Source organism: Mytilus californianus, unplaced genomic scaffold, assembly GCF_021869535.1.
Source record: "Mytilus californianus isolate M0D057914Y unplaced genomic scaffold, xbMytCali1.0.p SCAF_1, whole genome shotgun sequence".
Classification (NCBI taxonomy): Eukaryota; Metazoa; Mollusca; class Bivalvia; order Mytilida; family Mytilidae; genus Mytilus; species Mytilus californianus.
In genome coordinates, this window is record NW_026262581.1 from 54,742,321 (window position 1) to 54,765,532 (window position 23,212).

General features: G+C 33.0%; 2 long non-coding RNA genes across 2 annotated transcripts; one reads left to right on the forward strand and one right to left on the reverse strand.

Moving 5' to 3' along the window:
- Nucleotides 1–6,870: 6,870 nt before the first annotated feature.
- On the forward strand, nt 6,871–9,817 carry LOC127714215 (uncharacterized). Its single transcript, XR_007987627.1, has 3 exons — nt 6,871–7,035; nt 9,322–9,390; nt 9,787–9,817. It is a non-coding gene; the product is annotated as an uncharacterized LOC127714215 (long non-coding RNA).
- A 2,636-nt stretch (nt 9,818–12,453) lies between these two features.
- On the reverse strand, nt 12,454–13,950 carry LOC127714222 (uncharacterized). The gene is made up of 2 exons (XR_007987628.1): nt 13,612–13,950; nt 12,454–12,981 (listed from the first exon to the last, which is right to left on the reverse strand). It is a non-coding gene; the product is annotated as an uncharacterized LOC127714222 (long non-coding RNA).
- Between the last annotated feature and the right edge of the window lie 9,262 nt (nt 13,951–23,212).

Genomic DNA, 23,212 nt, shown 5'->3' on the forward strand with positions numbered 1-23,212 from the left:
AATATGTTTCCGTTAACTCTGATTATGTTGTTTGCTTATCAATAACATAAACAAAACATTAACAAATGTTATTATGAATAAAACAATTTCACGAAAGTTTATTTATTTTACCATATTTTGTTTGTAATAGAGTAGTAAAAGTTATATTGTATAATCAATTATTTTGTTTTTCTACTTATCGACTGCATCAGTAAAAATAATAAGCAATAACATAAAAATCCCGAGTAATCATACTAACTATTGTTTTAGTGATATCCTTGATCCTACTAGAAATTTACTGCATCCAGAATCTTCCTAGTACAAATCTGGATATCCAAAAATAAACTCATCATAGATAATAAGATTGCAATTTGTACGCAAGACGCGCGTTTCGTTTACAAAAGATTCATTAGAGACGCTCGAATAAAAAAGTTTAAAAGGCCTAAGAAAGAAGGAAGTTGAAGAGCATTGAGGACCCAAAATTCCTAAACGTTAGGCCAAATACAGCTATGGTAAACTATTCCTGGGGTAGAAAATCCTTAGTATTTCGAAAAATCTAAAGTTTTGTAAACAGTTAAGTTATAATTATGACCATATCAATGATTGTTCATGTTAACACAGAAGTGCTGACTACTAGGCTGTTGATACCCTCGGGGAGAAAAACTCCACCATGCATCGACCCAGTGGTTGTAAATAAACTCATCATGGATACCAGGATTGAAATTTGTACGCCAGACGCGCGTTTCGTTTACAAAAGACTCATCAGTGACGCTCGAATCAAAAAAGTTAAAAAGGTCAAAGAAAGTACGAAGTTGAAGAGCACTGAGGACCCAAAATTCCTATTGATATTAGAATTCTGATATGTACTGAATTTCAATAAGTATAAATCAGAATTCCAATCTGTACTGTAACATATACAATTCCCTATATTTGATAAAATATAATTTGTTACAATTCTTACTCTTATTCTTTGTTGCTTTGCATTTTATGGAGTAAATATGATTCCCTTGATTTTTAACATCATTTTCCCACCGAATCGTGATCCATACCGACCACTGAATATTTTGTTTAACCTTACGACCTTAATAATGCCCTTGTTATATTAGATTTAGATGATTTTATTCTTTACTTTGTATACACATAGAAGAAGTCATTCAGTAAGAATAAGATACAATAGTAGCCAAGACCTATTATTGTCTTTAACTGAAACTATTCGCGTTGATGCGTAATATTAAGAATTATCAACGTTGTAATCAGACAGGGAAACAACATCAGATACGTGACATTTAATCATGCTTTTTGTCCGTTCGGTATTTATTCTAACAGTAGGAGTAACCAGCATTATCATGATTATCTAATATCGGAATCAAGGGTTGTCAATCATAAGCACATTATATACCTATCTAATTAATCTTTACATCAATAATTTAACGGCCTCATCAGAGTTTGTCTTATTTTCAAATCTGACGAAGAAAGCTAATTATACTTGTCTGCTGTCTAGAGATGACTCAGGCGATTATACTATATACAATATCCACAAGCTATTGTACTTAAATGAAACAAAAAGGTAATGAACTCGCATATATACTATTAAGCTCTAAAAAGGAAGCTGGGGTTTGAAAATAAATCTGCTGTGATACAACAGAGCTGAACAAATTGCATGGTGTTCAAATTAGTAGTCAGAACGAATGGTATTAAAATTAACAAATCTGTATTAGAAATGCAAAAAAAATGAGTTTCCATAAAAGTCGTCGTGTAACAAATTTGAATAGATGTATTCGTCTAGTTGGTTGATTGTTATTTGCCTGAATATGCAGTGTGAAAATATAATTTTAGGCAGCAGTAGTTTACTCATGTTCAAATCTCATAAATTGATTATGACTTGTATACGAATTAAGGTAACACACACAAAATGAAGGAATAGCATGAACTTCAAAAGGAGCGAGACCGAAAAATATTCAAATATATTTAAACAAAAAATTAAAATACTCAAACTGTATAAGTAGATAATTGTGGAAATGGTGTTCAGTTTTCTCAAAAAGGAAAGGTCCATGACTCCCACTTCCCTCTCCCTAACACCCAGACGAAAATCAGTCGAAATTGTTTTCCAGCATACCCCTATTTTAACTCCCGCCGCCCTATCTACGCGTTTAAAATTGATTAATCATAAATAAGGTTACAGTCTAAGCCAGTAATAGTTTAGTAAGTAAAACGCTAACAGCTTACGTCCGTCGGCGTTCAAAATTTAAAACCTGGTATCTGTGATGGGTTTATTAAAGCCGTCATTTCCTATGGTCGATTAAAATTTTACTGAACATAGTTTTGGTGTTTACCATTGGCAGAAGCGGATCATGGATTTCCAAGGGAAGGGAGCAACGGTAAAAGTGGCGCCACCTAATTTCACAATTGATCTGTGTTTTGTGGTAATAAGAATTTGTGTAAGTTTAATAACATTTGGTTGAGGCAAACTAAAGTTAGAGAACAGAAACGAAAAATTCAGCAATTTTCATATTTATAAAGGGGCATAACTCATGAACGGTAAAAGTGACGCCACCAAATTTCACACTTGATCTGTGTTTTATGGTAATAAGCATTGTGTATAAGTTTTTAAATATTTGGTTGAGGCAAACTAAAGTAAAGAACGGAAACGAAAAATTCAGCAATTTGTATGTTTATAAAGAGTCATAACTCATGAACGGTAAAAGTGACGCCACCCAATTTAGAACTTGATCTGTGTTTTGTGGTAATAAGCAATACTAGTAAGTGATACGCGACGGACGGGACGGACGGACAAGGGTAACACTTAATGACCCCTCCGCTAGGCTTTTTGTTCGGTAGATAATCCTTATTTTGTTTTTCGAGACGAACTCTTCTCCCTGGGTTGGGGTGGTGTTAAGGTTTAGGGTAAAGCATGTCATGGATGTTTGTTTGTATGCAAGATTATTTATCTTAGAGTACCTGCTCAGTTTCTTGTTCTTTGTGTTCTTGCAGACTCATACAAGTATATCAACATTGTTGTGTATGAAAATATTGTTATTACTTTATGTTACATGTGTAGATTATATTGTTATCAAATTCCTTTTGGGATGTTAAGGTTAGAACAGAGTTCGTCCTCATTGTTTCCCCCCATGTCCGAGTGGCGGTAAATCAGTTCCCAGGTTACCGCTCACTTTCAAGCTTTAGTTCGCCATTTCTAACCCTTGTCACCCCTCATCATTTTTTGTTTATCTCATTCATGTAACGAATATATATTGTAACAGGCTATTTTCCAATCTAAATAGGTGTTAGTTAAGCCCATATTCCCGCTAGCCTTCTACGTTCTCCCTCACTCAAATCGAGAAGTCCGCCATTATCGTTAACGTAGCATGCTTATAAGGTGTACTACTAACACGAGATCGGACCAATGGCTATGCTCTGATTCCCACAGATTTTGACAAAAGGTTAATATGATGAGGTGTTTTCGCTTAGATTCTCACCGTTACAAATGGTTATGATAAGGTTTTTCACTTTGATTTTCACCGATTTAGGCGTTTTCCGAGATGTGCGTTGAGACTGAAGACCCAATGAAAGGGCATTAACATAACTTACCTGAATATTTTATTTACTGAGCGCACTACAGCCACAGTCGTCTAAACTTTGTACCGTAACCGTCCGTGAAGACATTTTACGACGTCCAGTAAACATTGTAAGTTGAAATCCGAGACTTAACGAAGGCGGATATCATTGATTACAGATGCAAAAGGGAATATCATCCCAATCGTCATTACAATCTATGATATCATAGCCTTCCTCAATCAACAGTTGTCCATGTGCACCAAAAACAATTCAAGATGGTCTGTGCCTGTCAATTTTGTCTTCTGGTTATAACTTATTTGGTTTTAGTCAATTTTCTGTAGCTGACATGCCCTTGTATATATCTGACATTAATGTAAACGAGGTTGCTAAGCATACTCCTACTCGTAATTCAAATGATCAGAAAACAGAAAGTTGGCGTTCAATAGATCCGATTAGGGTACGCAACTTACAACTACTAATGTTGCGCTGCTGACAAATATAAAGTCATTATTTTCATAAATGTGAAGGTAAAGAAGAAAACAGTGTCCCATGATGACGTTTTTGGTAACAAAAAGTACCAGTCAAAATGTGTCTCGGTACCAGAACACTTATGTCAGTATTAGGTAAAAGTCAAAACTTTTTTTGTTGAAAATTCAAAGGCTTCTGCTAGCGCGAAAATGATCTTGATATTCTGTTATCATAAAACACGGGATAAATACTGACTATGCCTAATCAATTAAGCAAAGCCAACGACGAATATCTCTATATATTAGGCAAGACGTCCATGATGAGATTCAAAGAATGCTTGGAAATAGGATCATTCTTCCTTCTATTTTCCTTGGAGCTCACCAATAGTTAAAGTTCGTAAACGAGACAATTCAATTCGGTTATGCATTGGTTTTCGCCGGGTAAATGATTCAACTCCTATTAAAGCCAGCTATTCATTACTGACAATTTATGATATTTGAGAAGCATTAAGGGGGATACTAGGTTTTTTAAGTGGGGATGGACCCTAATTATGCTTGTAAGACATCACTTGTCACGAGTGGAGGTTTTTATGAATTCACTCGTATGCATTTTGGCTTTTGCAACGCTGGAGCAACGTTGCCATATTAATGTAATACGCACTTTCAGGATTGCAATGTATATCTAGAAGACATTATTGTATTTTCTAGGTCTTTTGAAGCGCACATTACCAAACTTCAAACAAATCAGAGGACTGTTTCTGGTTAGTAAAGATTGTATTGTTCAACCAAGTCGTAATTATGAGCGTAAAACTTGTTAAGTGTCGATTTCAGTCATTATTCTGTTGGAGCATTTTAGGTGTAAAAGAGACCAGTCCGTAAAATACGAACATAACGTATCAATTAAACTATGTAAACGTCAAACAATGAGGGAAAAGTGTATGTTATTGCTAATAAATGCTTAGATGACAGTTGGGAAGTTGATATCACGTTTGTTATAGATTGTAATCGTCTATCTGTGTAAATAACGAGGAAAAGATCAAGACATAAAGCAGACCTTCTAGTTTCGGAAGTATGCTTAAACTAAATTTCACGGGGATATACAAGATGCGTACAAACACTGACATGTCATTTATTTAGTGACATGACATCATTGCACACATCTAAAGTGTTTTTTCCACCCTTGATAAGAGTCTGTAATTGTGCTCTAAATATTTCCGATTTATTTGCTGAACTAAAACGGTTATTTGACAAAACTATTGTAATATCTTCGTTATTGCAAAGGGAGTTTATTTGAAATAAGTTTAGCCTCAGCTTTCAATCTGCAATGTGAATCGGAATAACCCTAAGTGGTTTATTTCAGAAAGAATCTCAAATTGATGTCAAAGTTTTTCAATATCTTCAGTGCCACCATAATATTGTCTTATGATATCTTAAAAAAAGTACTCAGATTTACTTTGATGAAGATGTCTATCCTATTGTGGGTTAAATTGAAATCATTCATTAATTTGTGACTATGACTAGTAGATTGCTTATTAGGGTAAATTTGTTAATTTTGTCTTGTCATGTTTTCATCTACATGTATTTTGGTATTTCTTTTTAAACGTTTTCAGAGAACAAGAGTGTTATTTTTGTTACAAAGTGATTGAACACATTGGTTGAAAATTGATATTCAGCAAGTAAAATACACATGTATAATTCAGAATATACATGGTCCTGACAGTAGTTGAAATATTAATTATAGAATAACTAATCGAAGAATTAAAATAGAGAAAAATATTCAACGAGTGACCGAACAACACATTAATTCACGAATGCGCTACGCGCATGAGTTAATTATCAGTGTTGTTCGGTCACGAGTTGAATATTTTTCGATATTTGAATTCTTTGATTAGTTATTCTTTTTATTACATTGGCAAATGGCTTTTTTATGAAATTAAAGTAGCAAACGTAAGGAACTATATCTTTTTTCTACGCATTCACAATTTGTTTTGATCCGACGTTATCGACGTCTTGACAACGCCGATTGTTGTAGACGTCAGAGGAGTGAAATAACCACGTTTATTTCACATGTGAAATTATCGGTTTTTATTTCACTGGGAAATCAATGTAATTCATTGCAACCAATGTAATAAATATGGTTATAAAGATTTTTCTTTTTTTAATTGGTGGTATGACACTTTGATTGTTGATTTCGTATTAAAGCATGCAGCGAAAGAAAGACAACTGTAATGCACAAAAATAATAGACAATTTCTATTGAAGTAGATGAAGTCAGTATTTATATATCGTCGTCTTTCAAGGGTATATAATTGAAATATCATGGTTTATAGAATATATTGTCTTTCTATAGAATATCTTATAATTAATATTCAATTACACGATACTTTCAAAGGATATGGTTTAATGACGCCTCTGGAATTAAATTTTTTTTTTTATAAATTAATAATAGTTGTTTGTGTTTCAATATCAGTGTTGTATGAAAACTATTCTTTCCTATCAGATAAAATTGAAAATTTCAAAAGATAGAGAAAAGCACCATTTCTGGTGTTTTAATGAGGCCGTAGAATTCATTTTAAAGACCAAGTGTGGACCAATTGGCATGGTTTATTTTTCTTTCCTGTGTAAACATAAAACCACCACCTCTTAGCCTTATTTACCGAAAGGTCAACAACACATGTATTTAAATGGTATCAATCTGTTGTGAAAGTACATATTAAGCTCAGAATAGTAAGCAACGTAACGTTATATATCTTCCCGTACTTTCACTTTCCCATTGTCGACGTCAACTTCCGCACAAGTTTTGTTTACTTTAAATCTACACGTTGACGCTGTGTTTCGAAATAGGAATCATTCACGACTTTTCACGGCGCTGCGGTTCCATAAGTGGTTACTTGAACGCTTCAATCACGTAAAACGCTTGCATCTGTATTTACAACGTAAACAATGGCATCCGATGATTACAATACCTGGTCTGTTCCAGAACTAACGTTACGTGGAGCTGTCACAAGAGACAGACATATAGATCTTATAGAAAGGTAAACGATGTATTTAAAAAATATTGAGATTTCTTCTATTATACAAGCGGAAACGCCGCTACAGTACATTGCCAAAAAGCTTTCGTCACCAACAAGGCAACATTTTTGGGCTATATTTTTCATATAAAAAGACGTTTGTTGGAGGCATTTATGGTTGTATTTTTACAAATAATGTGTTGAAAAACGCTGAATTGTATATAAAGAGTATTTGTTTGTTTTGTCATAGCTCTGTCATCTGTCAATACATGTCTGTTGTTTTTATTTTCTCCTGATGTGAACACATATACTATTTTTTACAATTTAATTTGGTTGAAATATAAATATATAGCAAGATTGTTCATAATAGACAATAATATTTATGTTTATCTCAGAAGAAAATGAAAATAAACAAATAATTATTCTGCTGTTGGTACCAAGTTGCATAAAATCAAATCAGAAATGTCCCCTAAATAATCTTTTGAAATGCAATTTTATATGAAATATTTAGTGTGAAATACCAAGTGACAAATACATGTACCCCAAGTTAGAAAAAAGCAAAATAAAAACCCCACTGAACATATAAATAGTCATGAATATATAATTAAACTTTCTAGGATACATTTAAATGATTTTGTATAATAATAATTAAAAATAGGGGTTCTATACAGATATTATCTGTTGGCCATGAAATGTGATACAGACCATGCAGACTGGGCAAGGGAAAATTAAATTTAACTTGTTATATATACTGGGACTATTATACTTATAGTCTATTAGTCCCAGTTATATATAAACAATTAATTACTTTTGAAAATGGGACAATTACACAAGGAAAGTATTAAATCCTCCCAATACCACTTTTAAACAAGACATGATTTTACATTTTTAAGCTTTAAATCTTTTAATATGTCTCAGCTTCATCAACTTAAAAAAAAAAAGACACTGTAAAAAAAATATAAAGGCCCTTCTCTGCAAACTTTTTATATATAACATGATGGGGCCATTTTTGGAAATTTTAAAAGATATGTACATCTATAATGAAGTTTTATTTGCAATTCAAGTTCAAACAAGGAATTATTTAAATATGGAATAATTTCAAATTCTGCAAAATTGATTAGAACATAATTATGAAAACTGACCCAACTAAATATTTTTTAAACTTAGAAATGTGGTCCCTATACATGTAGTTCTACGTCCTTTTTGAATCCTATCTGTTCTTGGCAGATAATCTTATAAGATTCTAAATAGTTTTCTAAACTACATGTATTATACTCTAGAAAAAAATGTTCCTAAACTAGTAAAAAGGGTTATACCTCTGTTGTTTGAAGGGCTGTTAAAACATCTTCCTTTGAATATGGGTTAAATAAATTTTCTCTCCAATAAGAACGTCTTGCTAGAGAGAAAAATTTATTAATTTTTAAGAAAAAAGTAGTGTTTTATAATTTTATATACATATCATGCCCAACATTCAGCATACAAGAATTTTTCAAAATTTCATTAGTTATACCATTAAATCTACATGATATTTTGTTTTTCAAATATTTCATGGCAAGCAGAATTTAATCTATGTAATAGTACTTTAAAAAATCTTTACCTACATGTTTTAAAAAAATTCAAACCATTCCTTAGCTTGTTTAATTAAACTTTGGCTTGAACATGCATTAAATATTTGTCACTGGACATTACGATTCCAACAATCAATCAATATATTTGAACTTGAATCATTGATTTCTTTCCTTTTTGTCTTGCCTTGACAGAGTCCAAAAGCAAGACATAGCATATATTAGGTATGCTGTTTTCAGCGTCATCAACAATGTATTAGTTAGTAAAGTAATATAAAATAGTGAAATATTGCAGACATTTTCTACTGGTAGATATTTGTAACCATGAAAGACAATATATTCATTATACAGTTTTCATGATTAATCGCACAGGCACTTGTCTCAAAAAAAAATTTCCTATATACCTTAATATAACACGTGTTATAGGAAATTTTTTTCTGAGACAAATGCCTGTGATTAATCGCTAGCCCTTCAAGGCCTGGCCAGATATATTTTTTGTAAGTATAGATAATTGTTAATGTTTCAAACTAATTTAGTAGTTATAGTTGGTTAATTTCTGATATATATACATATATATTTGTTTTTTTATTGTCTTATTTTATAATTTAAAATCAAGCCATTAGTTTTCTTGTTTGAATTTTCTTTCATTTTTGAATGTTGTGACCATTGTAGCTGATTAGTACTATGTGATTTTTTCTTGACTGTATTTTATTTAATATTTTGACTTTTTTTTTATCTTTTGTAGAATCAATTAGAAGAGCCAAAATTTATAAGCTTAGATTCAAAACATTCTGGAGGAGCAGATTGTGTGAAGGTATTTATCCTTTTATAGCCTCAATCTATATCACAAAAATGTATTTGTGTGAAAATATACAATTACCATTAAGAGAGTTGATTTTTTGTAAGACCAAGTAAAGGTTACAGGTCCTAATCTCAGTTGGGAAAATGGTACTGTACAGTTTTATTTTAGTACTGGTGAACTCTACCGTTACAGACTCGTATGATAATAATACACCTGAAACTCCACAGATGTACGTGTATATCTTCCGAATCCAGCCACACTGATTAGATGTTGCTTTTCAATATAAATTTTTATGAAACCAGACTGGATTAAAATAAAATTTTCTTGTGTAATTTGATGAAATTTAAATTATCTCCACTAGTTTACTCACTATACAACAGGACTAATCTGTTAACATTTTCTTTACAGAATCCAGCAGAAGTCAAGAGAAATAAAAAAAAAAGGAACAAAAGAAAAATTAAAAAAGAACAGTGAAATGACAAAATTAAATAAACATTTTGCATTTCTTATTGTTGTTATCTTGTGTATTGTTGACCAAGACAGCTAAGAAAACCATCGAAAAGCTGTTCAGACAGAAAATGACAGTTGCTACACAATATCAAACAAAAGATAAAAAAACACTTCTAAGAAAAAATTTGTTCAATGCTGGACCAAATGAAATGCATGAGGATATTTATAATCTGAAATAAAATGCTTTGCTGAGCGCAGCCTGATACGACAGCAGAGGTCGAACCCTATACAGTTGGGTCAAATTTGGACACAATATTCAAGCTTGATATTGTCTGAATTTGGATTGTAATCAAATTTTTGACATAATATAGGTTTCTGACACAAAATAAATGTGGTCAAAGATCTTATAAGTCTATTGCGTAATACTGTGCAATTGAAGATTTCTTCTTGAAACTTTTCAAAAATTCGAAATTTTAAAAATTTTGAAAAAAAAAATATGAATCCCTTAAAAAAAAATTGTGAAAAAATTCCCCCCCCCCAACTTTTTGACCCCCCCCCCCCCCCCATTGGAGCAATAACCCCAAAACTCAATCCCAGCCTTTCCTTTGTAGTATGGAACCTTGTAGTACAATTTCAGAAAGATCCATACACTTACACAAAAGTTATTGTCTGGAAACTAGAAAAATGCTTGTTTTTGGCCCCTAATTCCTACATGTTTGGGGCTATTAACCCAAACCTCAATCCCAGCCTTACCTTTGTTATATGGAACCTAGTGGTACAATGTCAGAGAGATCCATACTTACACACAAGTTATTGTCTGGAAACTAGAAAATGCTTGTTTTTGGCCCTTAATTCCAAAACTGTTGGCCCTATAACCCCTAAAATGAATCCCAACCTTCTACTTGTGGTATTAAACATTGTGGTACAATTTTAGTGCAGTCGATATACTTATACACAAGTTATTATTCTGAAACTAAAAAAATGCTTGTTTTGGGCCCCTTTTTGGGCCCCAATTTCCTAAACGGTTGGGACCATCATCCCCAAAATCAATCCCAACCTTCCTTTTGTGGTATTAAACCTTCTTAAAAAATTTTATAAAGATCCATTCACTTAAACTAAAGTTATTGTCCGGAAACCAATGTTTTCGGACGACGACGACATCATACCATTATACGATCCCAAAAATTTTTTTGCGCTCGTATAAAAATTAATACCTCTTTGTAAGTGAAACAAATTATGCGGTATGGGCTTTGCTCATTGTTGAAGGCTGTACGGTGACCTATAGTTGTAATTATTTCTGTGTCATTTGGTCTCTTGATGAGAGTTGTCTCATTGGCAATCATACCACATCTTCTTTTTATATGTGTTCAGTGCAAAATACCAAAAAATGGACTATTCAATAAAATTGATATCTAAGACAGGAAATATTGGGGTTTGTCAATGAGACATTAACCCGACAAAAATAGACAAAATATATATAGATTTAGCCGGCATCAACAGCATGCAGACAAATGTAAAAGGAGATGTGGGGTAAAGATCAGTATGACGGCAGTTTTTTTCTCAAATGTGGATCCAGGATTTTGAATCTAGATAAAGTGACCCCCCCCCCCCCCACCCCACCACTCCACTCTGAAGTAACTGTATTAAAACAAAGTCAATGTAGGACTTTCTTTGAGATATTATTGTGTCTGGGAGACACAATTGATGCCCCTATAGATGCAAAGTGTTATTTTAAAATAACTATAACATTTAACCGCTTATACCCCAAAAATGACAAAGTTCAACTATCTCCCAAAAGGGCAAACATCAATAAAAATGAAAACCATAACCACATGCACATCTTCAATATATGTACAAACAGACAGCAAAGTGAACACTTCCTAGGATTCTAACTGTAGGAGGAGTTGTGCTGAATAATTATATACCCATAATGGGACGAACGGACAGAAGGACAGACAGGGGTAAAATAATATGCCCCCAACTTTCAGTTGCGGGGGCATTAAAAGGGGTCATCAGGCCCCAAACTAGACAAAGTTTTGAGAGTAATAAAAAAATCTGGATTTACCATAAATGTAGCTCCATAAGGGCCATAAAGGGGGGACCCAGGCACCCCACTCCTAAATCTGTCTCTGATATTAAACATTGTTTATATGTTTCTGAATATTTTATAAAAAGACTTGAAAGATTATGTTAGAAAACATTTTTATAATGATATTTCGAATAACATTTAAATGTTTTTTTAATGATTTTTTGAGAATATGAAGATTATTAAAACATTTTGTTGAAAAATATTTTTTGAACTCTTTCAAAACATTTTATCCTGCAGAAATGAATTTTTATATGTTTTAAAAATGTTTCAGGGATATTTGATTAACAAGCACATTCAAATCATTTATAAGACATTTTACAAACATTGTCGTCAAAATTCAGTAACATTTTAATGATGTTTTAAAAGTATCATGAAAATGTTTTGAAAATATTTTTAACGCCATACATTTGTGCATGATTTTGATATTTTTCTACAATATTTTTTCAACATTTTTCTATTTTTTTTGGTGCTAACTGGGAAAGCAGTGGTGAAACAGCACCACATTAGAACAAATAATAAAATCAATTGCATGTAAATCCATTTCATCTTTTATGCATAATTTATTTACAATGTATTTTTATGAAATTAGAAAGAACACAGCAAACACAGATAATTCTGGAACCAAGTTGAATTAGAAGTTTCCACGTGGAATTACATGTTTCAGATTGTTTATTCCCCTGCCACAGCAGAGGAGAGGCATTAAGTTTTACCCTTGTGTAACTTTTAGACAATACAAGGACTCTTTTAATGTGAATTCGGTTGGACAACACTTTTCTATCACAAACTACTTTCTTCTGATCTAGTTGGAATTTCCCTTTCAGAAAAGTTTGTGTGTTAATATAAGGAACTGTCTTGACTAGTAAATAAATCCTGTTCCATAATTCCACTATTTGCCATTTGTTGTCACCTTTGTCAAATTTTTTTTTACATCTGGTTCTGACAGAAGTATTGATCCTCGCACTTGCAGCCACTTGGATTTTAACCATGAATTCATTTCAAACATAAAGATGTATCCCATTCATCACTTCATGGTTGGGTAAAAAGTCTGTTATCCATGATGGCTTCTGAAATATTAAAACAGGAAAACACAAAGCATCATGTTATTTAATAAACTGCAGGTTCAGAAATTTTTCTTATCATTCATAAAGGACAAGCGTTTAATGCAGGGATGTGTGTGATGTTTTTTTCTAAAAAAAAATACTCTTGATTTCCAACTTTGAAGAATTAAAAAAAAAATGTTCTGACAGCTTTTGCCATAAGTTTAATGTAAAGTCCTTAGAAAATTCAGACTTTATTGCGACAAACAAATAGAAAAATTATGCTCATATGTACCATGGTTTTTTTTTAGAATGCAATATAGGGATTGTCATATTTCCCAATACATGTAGTTCTCTTCCTTTCATGCATTGTTTTGTCAGGGAAATATATTTCACTTGCTATAATTAAGTGCACAACATAATTATTATTTCTTATTTACAATGCAAACAAACGTAAAAGGGTGAAAAAATGTGAAGACTAGGAAAAAACTTACAAAGTGTGAGGGTATATTTGAAGAATAAAATACATCCCTGTGTCATCCCCCTATTTTAATAAATAATAACCTGTCAAATTATTGGGCTGTTTAATCGAGAAAAAATAAAACAAAGAGGTTAAATACTGTACTAAATATAAGAAAAATATAAATACATAATAACCTAATCCTGTTGTTATATAATCTCCTGGCATGACATGGTTATCAGCTGGTTATGGCAAACTTGGTCGAATATTTTCCGCCGGGTTTCCCTAGATATTTTTGAATGGTGGATCAACTCTCTTGATGCCTTTTCTCCATTTTAAAAGAATTTCATGGTCTTTTGGGAATCTGTGGTCCCCCTTCAGAATAATTGCAGCCGGGGATACAACAATTTTGGAGCTTAGTTTGGTGAAATTAGCGAGTGTCGATTGTGGTTACTAATGTAAACATGTGCAACGTAATGCGATTCAAGCGTCAAATTGATTAAAACGTTTCCGACAACCGCTTATGGAACACCAGCGACGTCTACAGGAAGAAATATTACGAATGATCCCTATTGGAAAAAAACTTAAAAGAAGCTTATTGGAAATTGAAAGTAAACTTAAAATTTCTTTAAAAAAAAACCTTCATCACACTTTTACAAAAATAAGGAAATTAAGTATGATTGCCAATGAGACAACTTTCCACCAAAGTTGCATGTTACTTCCCGAATTAAGTACTTTAATTCGTATCGTACTATTTATATAATGAAGATTCCCAATTTCAATTTTAGCGTGATCGGCAAATTTGAGTAACGTGCCATTGTACATTTATTCTGATCGTACGAGTATACATATGTAAATAAGTTATTGTGTATTTATTTGTGTTATAATTTAAAGATATGTATTTTTAACATGTTGTTTATTATACAAGTATACGATTGCGTTCCAGTAAACGAAAGTGAGACAAAATAGACACTCTTTGTTGTGAAAACCCATGCAAAGCCGTTCGGACCCATTGTGATTTATTGAGAATTTGTTCACAACAATTGGTGATAGCGTTGGCATGTTGTGTAACTTTTCAAAGTAGTTTTCAGCTTTTGGGTTTGCTATCATCGCTCACAAAGTTCTTGGAACGTTCAAACATCTTTAACCCTCTTACTGCGGGAAGGACATTAATGTGTCCTCCCCTGGCTTACTGCGGGAAGGACATATATGTCCTTTGTGTATGCAAATACGGCTGTTTTTCATAGCATGTGCTAAACTATACCCCTCCCTCCTTTATTGCATAGATTATAAATATTAGAATTATTAGAATATTTGTTTTTTTTTTATTCTTCTTTTTCTTAAAACGTCATGATTACGTCATAACTTATATGACGTCATAAGACGTCGCAATCGAGTTGACGGTAAAATAGAGCTAAAAAATTTAGCAATGAGCGATTTTGAATCCGAAATGTCCGAAATTGATACAGATACAGATTCAGATTTAGAGAATGAAACGTTGAATCCTGGTCCATGGTTTCCAGTATTAAACACTGAAGAGTTTTATATGCCAGAAATGCAGGAATTTCGTGGAAATCGTTTTGGACCAGTAGACATTCGGCCGGATGATAAACCACATGAAATATTCCTATCCATGTTGACGGACCTAGAAAATGTAGAGAACAATGTGGTGGGCGTTCTTGTAAAAGAAACAAACAGATACGCTGAACATCGGATATCAATGGGAAATCTGAAACCACGATCAAGGCTTCATATGTGGCGTCCAGTCTGTAATGAAGAAATGAAAGCTTTCCTCGGACTCTTGTTGCTAATGGAAATAATTCAGAAGCCAACATTAGCTTCGTATTGGGAAACTCAGGACAAGTTGTGGTTGAGAAGAACTCCTTCCTTCCGTTCTGTGATGGCAAGGGACAGATTTTTAGCCATTCTGTCTAATCTACACGCAAATAATAACCAGACAGCACTGCCAAGGGATCATCCACAATATGACCCAATGTACAAAGTTAGACCAGTTATTGATGTATGCAACACAGCATTTAGGAAGAATTACAGGTACAGCATTAATGTTTCTTTAATATGATCTAATTTACATCCGATGAAAAAGTACGTTTATAAATTTCCAGTGGCAAATATTACATACACACCCGGACAAAAGTCGATTGCAAAAGATTAACATAAATAGTTACTTTTCGCATCGCTTTTTCACGCACGTGCAATATATCTATCTATTTTTGTCAAATACGCGTGTAAATCATGTATATTTTAAAAAATACCATCCTCTTTTCTTTGCTGTTTTTTAAAGTTTATAATTAATTAGACCACGACATGTAACTTTATTGAACTATGTAATTCAAAATACTAAAAAAAGTCGATTGAAAAATATAGTGATTTTTATTAGAAATATTTTCTCCGTCAGGTTAGGAAGAGATATTTGTGTAGATGAACGAATAGTAGGATTTAAAGGTAGACATAATATCGTCCAATACATTTCAAAGAAAAAATCTCATCAGTGGGGAGCCAAGGTATGGGTTCTTAGTGAATCTGATACAGGATATACTGAGCACGTACAGTTATACTATGGAAGACGTAACCGTCAGCAGCCATATCCTCATGGAGTTGGCTATTCAGTTGTAACAGAGTTAATAGAGCCTCACTATAATAAATTTCATCATGTAACAACAGACAGTCTCTTTACCAGTCCAAAACTCACTCACGACTTACTTGGTAATGGCACTTACTCGACCGGAACAGTCATAGCAGGCAGAAAGGGAATGCCATTGAGTTTCAAAACCTTAAAAACCCCTGAAGGAACGGTCAATGCTAAGAAGCAGGGAAATGTACTGGCAATTCATTGGTCTGATCGTCGACAGGTGCGATTTCTTACATCGTCTGATCATTGCAGGTTTGTTATGTTCATTTAAGCTATGTTTAGATAGGCTGCCTAAGAACCTTTGAATTCATAATTGAAGTTTTAATAACTTTGTAATTTGATGTATAGAGTGTTCAGAAAATACCAATGGTAATAGTAATAAGAATAATATTAATGATAAAAGTAATAGTAATAAAAGAAATAGTAAACAACAACAACAACAACAATAACAATAATGATAATTGATGATGATAGTTATAAATTAAAATAAAATGCTCCGCAGGGCGCAGCTTGATACGACCGCAGAGGTCGAACCCTGAACAGTTGGGTCAAGTATGGACACAACATTCAAGCTTGATACAGCTCTGAATTTGGATTGTGATTAAATATTTGACACAGCATAGGTTTCTGACACAGAATGAATGTGGTCTAAGAACTTAAAAATTTTAAATTGGACATTCACCTATTATGGTCCAATATCCAAAATCTATACATGGTTAGATTCAGCATATCAAAGAACCCCAAGAGTTCAATTTTTGATGAAATCAAACAAAAGTTTAATTTTGGACCCTTTTGACCTCAATGTGGACAAAGTTGATAACGGGGCCCAAAAATCAAAAATCTAAATACATGATTAGATTCAGCATATCAAAGAACCCTATATATTCAATTTTTGTTGAAAACAAACAAAGTTTAATTTTGGACCCCGATTTGGACCAACTTGAAAACTGGGCCCATAATCAAAAATCTAAATACATGGTTAGATTCAGCATATCAAAGAACCCTAAAAATTCAATTTTTGTTAAAATCAAACTAAGTTTAATTTTGGACCCTTTGGACATTAATGTAGACCAATTTGAAAACGGAACCAAAAATTAAGAATCTAAATACACGGTTAGATTCCGCATATCAAAGGACCCCAATAATTCAATTTTTGAAGAAATCAAACAAAGTTAAATTTTGGACCCTTTGGACCTCAATGTGGACCAATTTAAAAACGGGGCCCAAAATCCAAAAACTTAATACACAGTTAGATTCAGCATATTAAAGAACCCCAAGAATTCAAGAATAAAACCCCATTGAAATTGATCAAGAAATAAGCAATTTATACGAAGTATCTTCTTTTGCACAATACTGTGCAATTGAATATTTCTTGCTATTGCGCAATACTGTACAATTGACAATTTCTTGCTATTGCGCAATATTGTGCTATTGGATATTTCTTGCTATTGCGCAATACTGTGCAATTGAACATTTCTTGCTATTGCGCAATACTGTGCAATTGAACATTTCTTGCTATTGTGCAATACTGTGCAATTGAAAATTTCTTGCTATTGCACAATACTTATTATATAATAATTTACACATCCTGTTTGGTGTGTATCTCCTACCATATCATTATTATTTGCTTTTAAATATAAATCAGAAATAACCAACTTAAAATGGAAAATTTTAAAAGAAAAAAAAAGGAAAAAAACAAAAAAAACAACAAAAAAAACAAAAAAAAAAACCCAAATTTTTTGAACCCCCTTATGATTCATCATCCCCAAACTCAATCCCAGCCTTCCCTTTGTGATATGGTACCTTGCAGTACAATTTCAGAGAGATCCATACACTTGAACACAAGTTATTGTCTGGAAACTAGAAAAATGCTTATTTTTGGCCCCAATTCCTAAACGTTTCGGGCAATTACCCCCAAACTCAATTCCAGCTTTCCCTTTGTGATATGGAACCTTGTAGTACAATTTCAGAAATATCCAAACACTTACACACAAGTTATTGTCATGAAACTGGAAAAATGCTTGTTTTTTGCGCCTTTTTTGGCCCCTAATTCCTAAAATTTTGAGGCAATTACCCCCAAAATCAATTACAGCCTTCCCTTTGTGATATGGAACCTTGTGGTACAATGTCAGAGAGATCCATATACTTACACACAAGTTATTGTCTGGAAGTTACAAAAATGCTTATTTTTGGCCATTAATTCCTTAACTGTTGGTACCATAACCCCCAAAATCAATCCCAACCTTCCTTTCGTGGTATAGAACCTTATGGTAAAATTTCATGGAGATCCATTCACTTAAACAAAAGTTCGAGTGCGAAAACCAATGTGTCTTCGGACGACGCCGGACGACGACGACGACGCCAACGTCATACCAATATACGACCAAAAAAATTTTAATTTTTGCGGTCGTATAAAAATTAAAACGAAGATAATTTATGATGATAACAATAAATAAAGAAAAATAAAAATGGTGATGATGACGATTTTCTGTTGTAGCATATACAGGCAAATCTGAAATATGAAAGTAAAGTTATAGTCTATCATGAATCTGATTTGATAAGTTATTTTTATTGCAAGGTTGGAAACTGCTTCAAATTCTAAGGGAAAGGAAAAAGTCGCTCCGGGAGTTGTCCATACTTACAATGAAAACATGGGGGAGTAGATTTAGGAGATCAACTTATCTCAGTTTATGATCCAGACATACATTCAGTGAAACTGTGGAAACAGATTCTTGTTAATCTTTTATTGACTGCTTGTGGTTAGTATTTTAGTTATTTATAATACAATTATTTTTTCAATAATAAAATGTGCCATCTAACAAGAAAAAAACGAATGGCAATTATTTATTGTTCATATATATATACGTATACAAAGTGATTCAGATAACCAATCGTCAATGAATTTACGACTACCTACTGCATCTGCTCAAATGATCATTGCGGTAGAATACCAACGTCCGTCTTATTAGCAAACATTTCAACAAACATGCATATGCTATTTTATCCTGCAATCGACCTTTCCATTATTCTAATACAGGTGTACAGACAACACGAAGCGATATACGTATACTAGAACTATATAGTCTCCTGCTTCTGTTGCGAGCGAACGGTTATGTCAAATTACTGTTTACGTCACAGTTCAATTTAGGGTCCTCATTCCGGTCCACGTTTAAGTCATGTCGATTTCTTTCAAAAAAAAATTCAACGATTGGGATGGGAAAAAAAATGAACAAAATTAATTGCAGGATAAAGACAATAACGGTTTAGTGTCTTTAAATATCAGCTGTATTTATACTCGGCTCGAAACAGGAGTAATAGCTCGCTTAAGCATTACACCTCTTTCTTAGCCTCGCACAAATACAGCTGATATTTAAAGACACTAAACAGTTAATGTTTATACATTCGTTATCCTTATCATTAAAGTAGTATCTTAATTAGCTGAGTTCAGGATGCCAAAAATATAACGTAACTGTATAATATAAAAAATAAGGAGCTGTGTTATGATTGCCAAAGAGACAACCATCCACAAAAGTTCAAATGAAGTGGATGTACTAAGCAATCATAGACAATCTTAATTCCTTCAACAATAAGAAAAACCCATACCGTAAGGTCGGCTGTAAAAGGCCCCGACAAGAAAATATGAAATAATTCAATTGAGAAAACTGTCGGCCTAATTTATAACAAAACAGTTTACGAAAAACAAATATGAAAAACATGAACCAACGACAACCACTGAACTACAGACTCCTGATTTGAGCAGGCACAGGAAGAATGTGGCAGGTTTAAACATGTTTAAGAGCGCTTTTTATGATATAAAAAATTGACAACTAAGATACATTTCATGTACGAACTACAATATTGTTATTGCTCATAAAGTCCAAATGTCGCTGCACGACAGTCACACAATGACGTAATCACTGAAACGATTTTGGACGAAACTTAATGATGTAAAATATTTCCAAAGAATTCAAAACTATTATTTAGCTATATATATATATTATACTATTCCTGCTTACAGTGAATGCATATATTTGCCACAAGAGATCATTCCTTTTGGGGAAAAAGTTAACCCATCTCCAGTTTCAACAGGAAATTGTGACTGGCTTAGTTGGGGAGCATAACATTCAAAGTCGAGTTTTGGGTAGGAATGGAGAAGAAATGGCTCGTAGAGCAACATCAGAACATTTCCTGTTTGAAATCCCTCGAAGAAAGAGGAGGAATTGTGTTTCCTGCCATAAACGGAAGGTTAGAACTTGGTGCCAACAGTGCAGAGAAGGTCTCTGTCTAGGAAAGTGTTTCAAGGACTATCACAAACACAAGCAACGTCAACACGAAGAGTAAAATAACTTGTGAAATTCATTAACTACTGTGTTGTTTGCTGTATTACTAGATGTATATATACGATGTGTTACGATTGGTGATGTGAACTATCATTGAACCGAATTAAAAATTTGGAAAAATGTATGTTTTTTTCTGTTGACCAAATAAAGATACAGCGACATGCCCCCATCTTAAAATCATGACATAAGAAAGATAAATTGTATAGGGTTCAAATAGTTCTTTTAACGCTTTCGTAAGTGAACAGAATACGTTTCTTGTGGTTGCATTATGTTCCGGAAAAAAAGTTCTATTTTTCTTCTTAGCATTGCAAAGTGCTTGACGTTATTTAATTGAAAAGCGCCAAACTTACTGAAGACGTAGCGTTCTTACCTTATGACGTTAAATGATGTCATATTAGGAACGTTATTTTTAAAAAAATAAACGTGATTACTATATATCTTATTATGTCATTAATTATCCATTGAAAATACAAGATTTTATAACAATTGACTTAAAATGTTATTTGATACTGAAATTGTGCCGTTTCTGGACAGTGTTTTGTAAAACGGACCGCACTAAGAGGGTTAAAACTTAATTAAGCTGTTTTGACTTTTCATTTTGAGGTGGAGCGTCCCTAAATTTCGAGACTTTTTAATGCATATTTTGCTTTTGGTCTCTGCAGTGCATTTCCAGCTTATCAAAACGTTTCAAAGCATTGTTTTGCTTTTGACTTTGTCCCTCTTTCCCTTTATTCACGCTAGTTTGATTTCAGAACTTTTTAGATTCTGGTTTTAAAATTTCGTTTTGGTTGTCATCACGTTTCCATATTAAGTCTTTGGCGCAATTATTTCCAACTTTAATAGCTGATTTAGAAAAAAAAAGAAATTCGCTATTTAATTCAATTATTTAAATCCTTTCAAGGCTGGTCAGCATTTAGGTTTAAATTTTCGTGAATAAGATTGAGTAAATCAAACTTCAATATCGAAATAAAGAGCTGCGCCATGAGCGCATGATACGCCCGCCGCTTTTTCAAAGAATAAAGTTCAATAACTCCTCGGTGTCATATCAGAAATTTATAAAACAAACTAAAGGGGGGTTATTTTTATGGATATAAACCGGTCCCCAAAGTTTCATGAAAACTGCTCAAAGCACTTTTGAGTTGTTGTCCAAAAATTGGAAAATCACCCCTTTTTATGAATAAAATCCCACAACGCGGAAACGTAAAATCTAAAATTTATAAAAATCGAAAGGGAGCTTACGTCAATAGATCCACCTTTTTTATTCAATATACCCAAAAACTTGGAAACATATAATCTAAAATTCATAGGAATCGAAAGGGAGCTCACATCAATAGATATAAAGAATTCACTAAAGTTTCTTGCAAATTGAAGTAAGTGTTTTTGAGTTATTGTCCGAAAACTGGAAAATCCTCCTTTTTTAATGAATGAAACCCCATAACTCGGAAACGTAATATCTAAAATTGATTAAAATCGAAAGAGAGCTCACGTCAATATATATGAACAATTCACAAAAGTTTCATGAAAATTTGTTAAAACGTTTTTAAGTCATTGTCAGACATGTTGACGACGGACGGAAAACGGTCAACCATAATACGTCCCGTAAACGGGCGTATAAAAAAATTAAAACTTTTGTATAAATTTAAAAGGTGAGATTTTATTCTCTATGCGACACATTTCAAAATTTATATAGACGGAGAATTTATTTTCAAGATATAAATTAATTTCATCTGACAAATTCTTTTTCCTCAGTTGTTACGTGTGCAATAATTTAGATTTTATATAAATAAAATGATGCTCAGAAATCGTCAATTACCTACCATGCAAAGAGCTTAAAATTTATATGAACCCAAAAGGTATTAAGGTTCATTTCTCGGATTCAGATATATTGGAAGACAATGGGGAAATGTACCACCAAATTCGGCAATAGACGAGGAAATTCGCTAAACTGTAAATTAACCTTGTTTCGGGGTTGATACACCGGATGCAAATTATGCTGAACATGACAATCTTGTGCCAAGACAGAATAACTCATATGATAAAAAAAAAAAGAAAAAGACATAAGGGGACATGGTGTGATGGCATTCCTAGAAAATGATAAATGTCTCAGACAAAAGGAAACAGATAGTGAAAGAGTGTACACGACAAAGATGGAGTGAACAGGCTTACCAAAGTACCTTACACACATCATCAAAGTACATGGAATACGACTACTCTGACAACGGAAAACATCATCAAAGTCATGAAATAAGGACCACGGGACACATCATCAAAGTACTTGGAATACTGATCACAACGGCACACATCATCAAAGTCATGGAATAAGGACCACAGAACACATCATCAAAGTACATGGAATACTGATCACTCTGAGAAAGAAACACATCATCAAAGTCATGGAATAAGGACCACAGAACACATCATCAAAGTACATGGAATACGACTACTCTGACAACGGAACAAATCATCAAAGTCATGGAATAAGGACCACAGAACACATCATCAAAGTACATGGAATACTGATCACTCTGACAACAGAAAACATCATCAAACTATCTAATACTATCAATTGGAAAATCTATGATGGAAAATCAATATTTCGTAAAACAAATGACAATATGTTGGGACATGACAATTTTATTGATGTTAAAATGATACATCATACAATAACAGACCACAAGTTGATGGTAAAGCAGATACACAAGTCTTTTACATAGCTTGCTTGTAGAATAACATCATACAATAACAGACCACAAGTTGATGGTGAAGCAGCTACATAAGTCTTTTACATCGCTCGCTTGTAGAATTAAA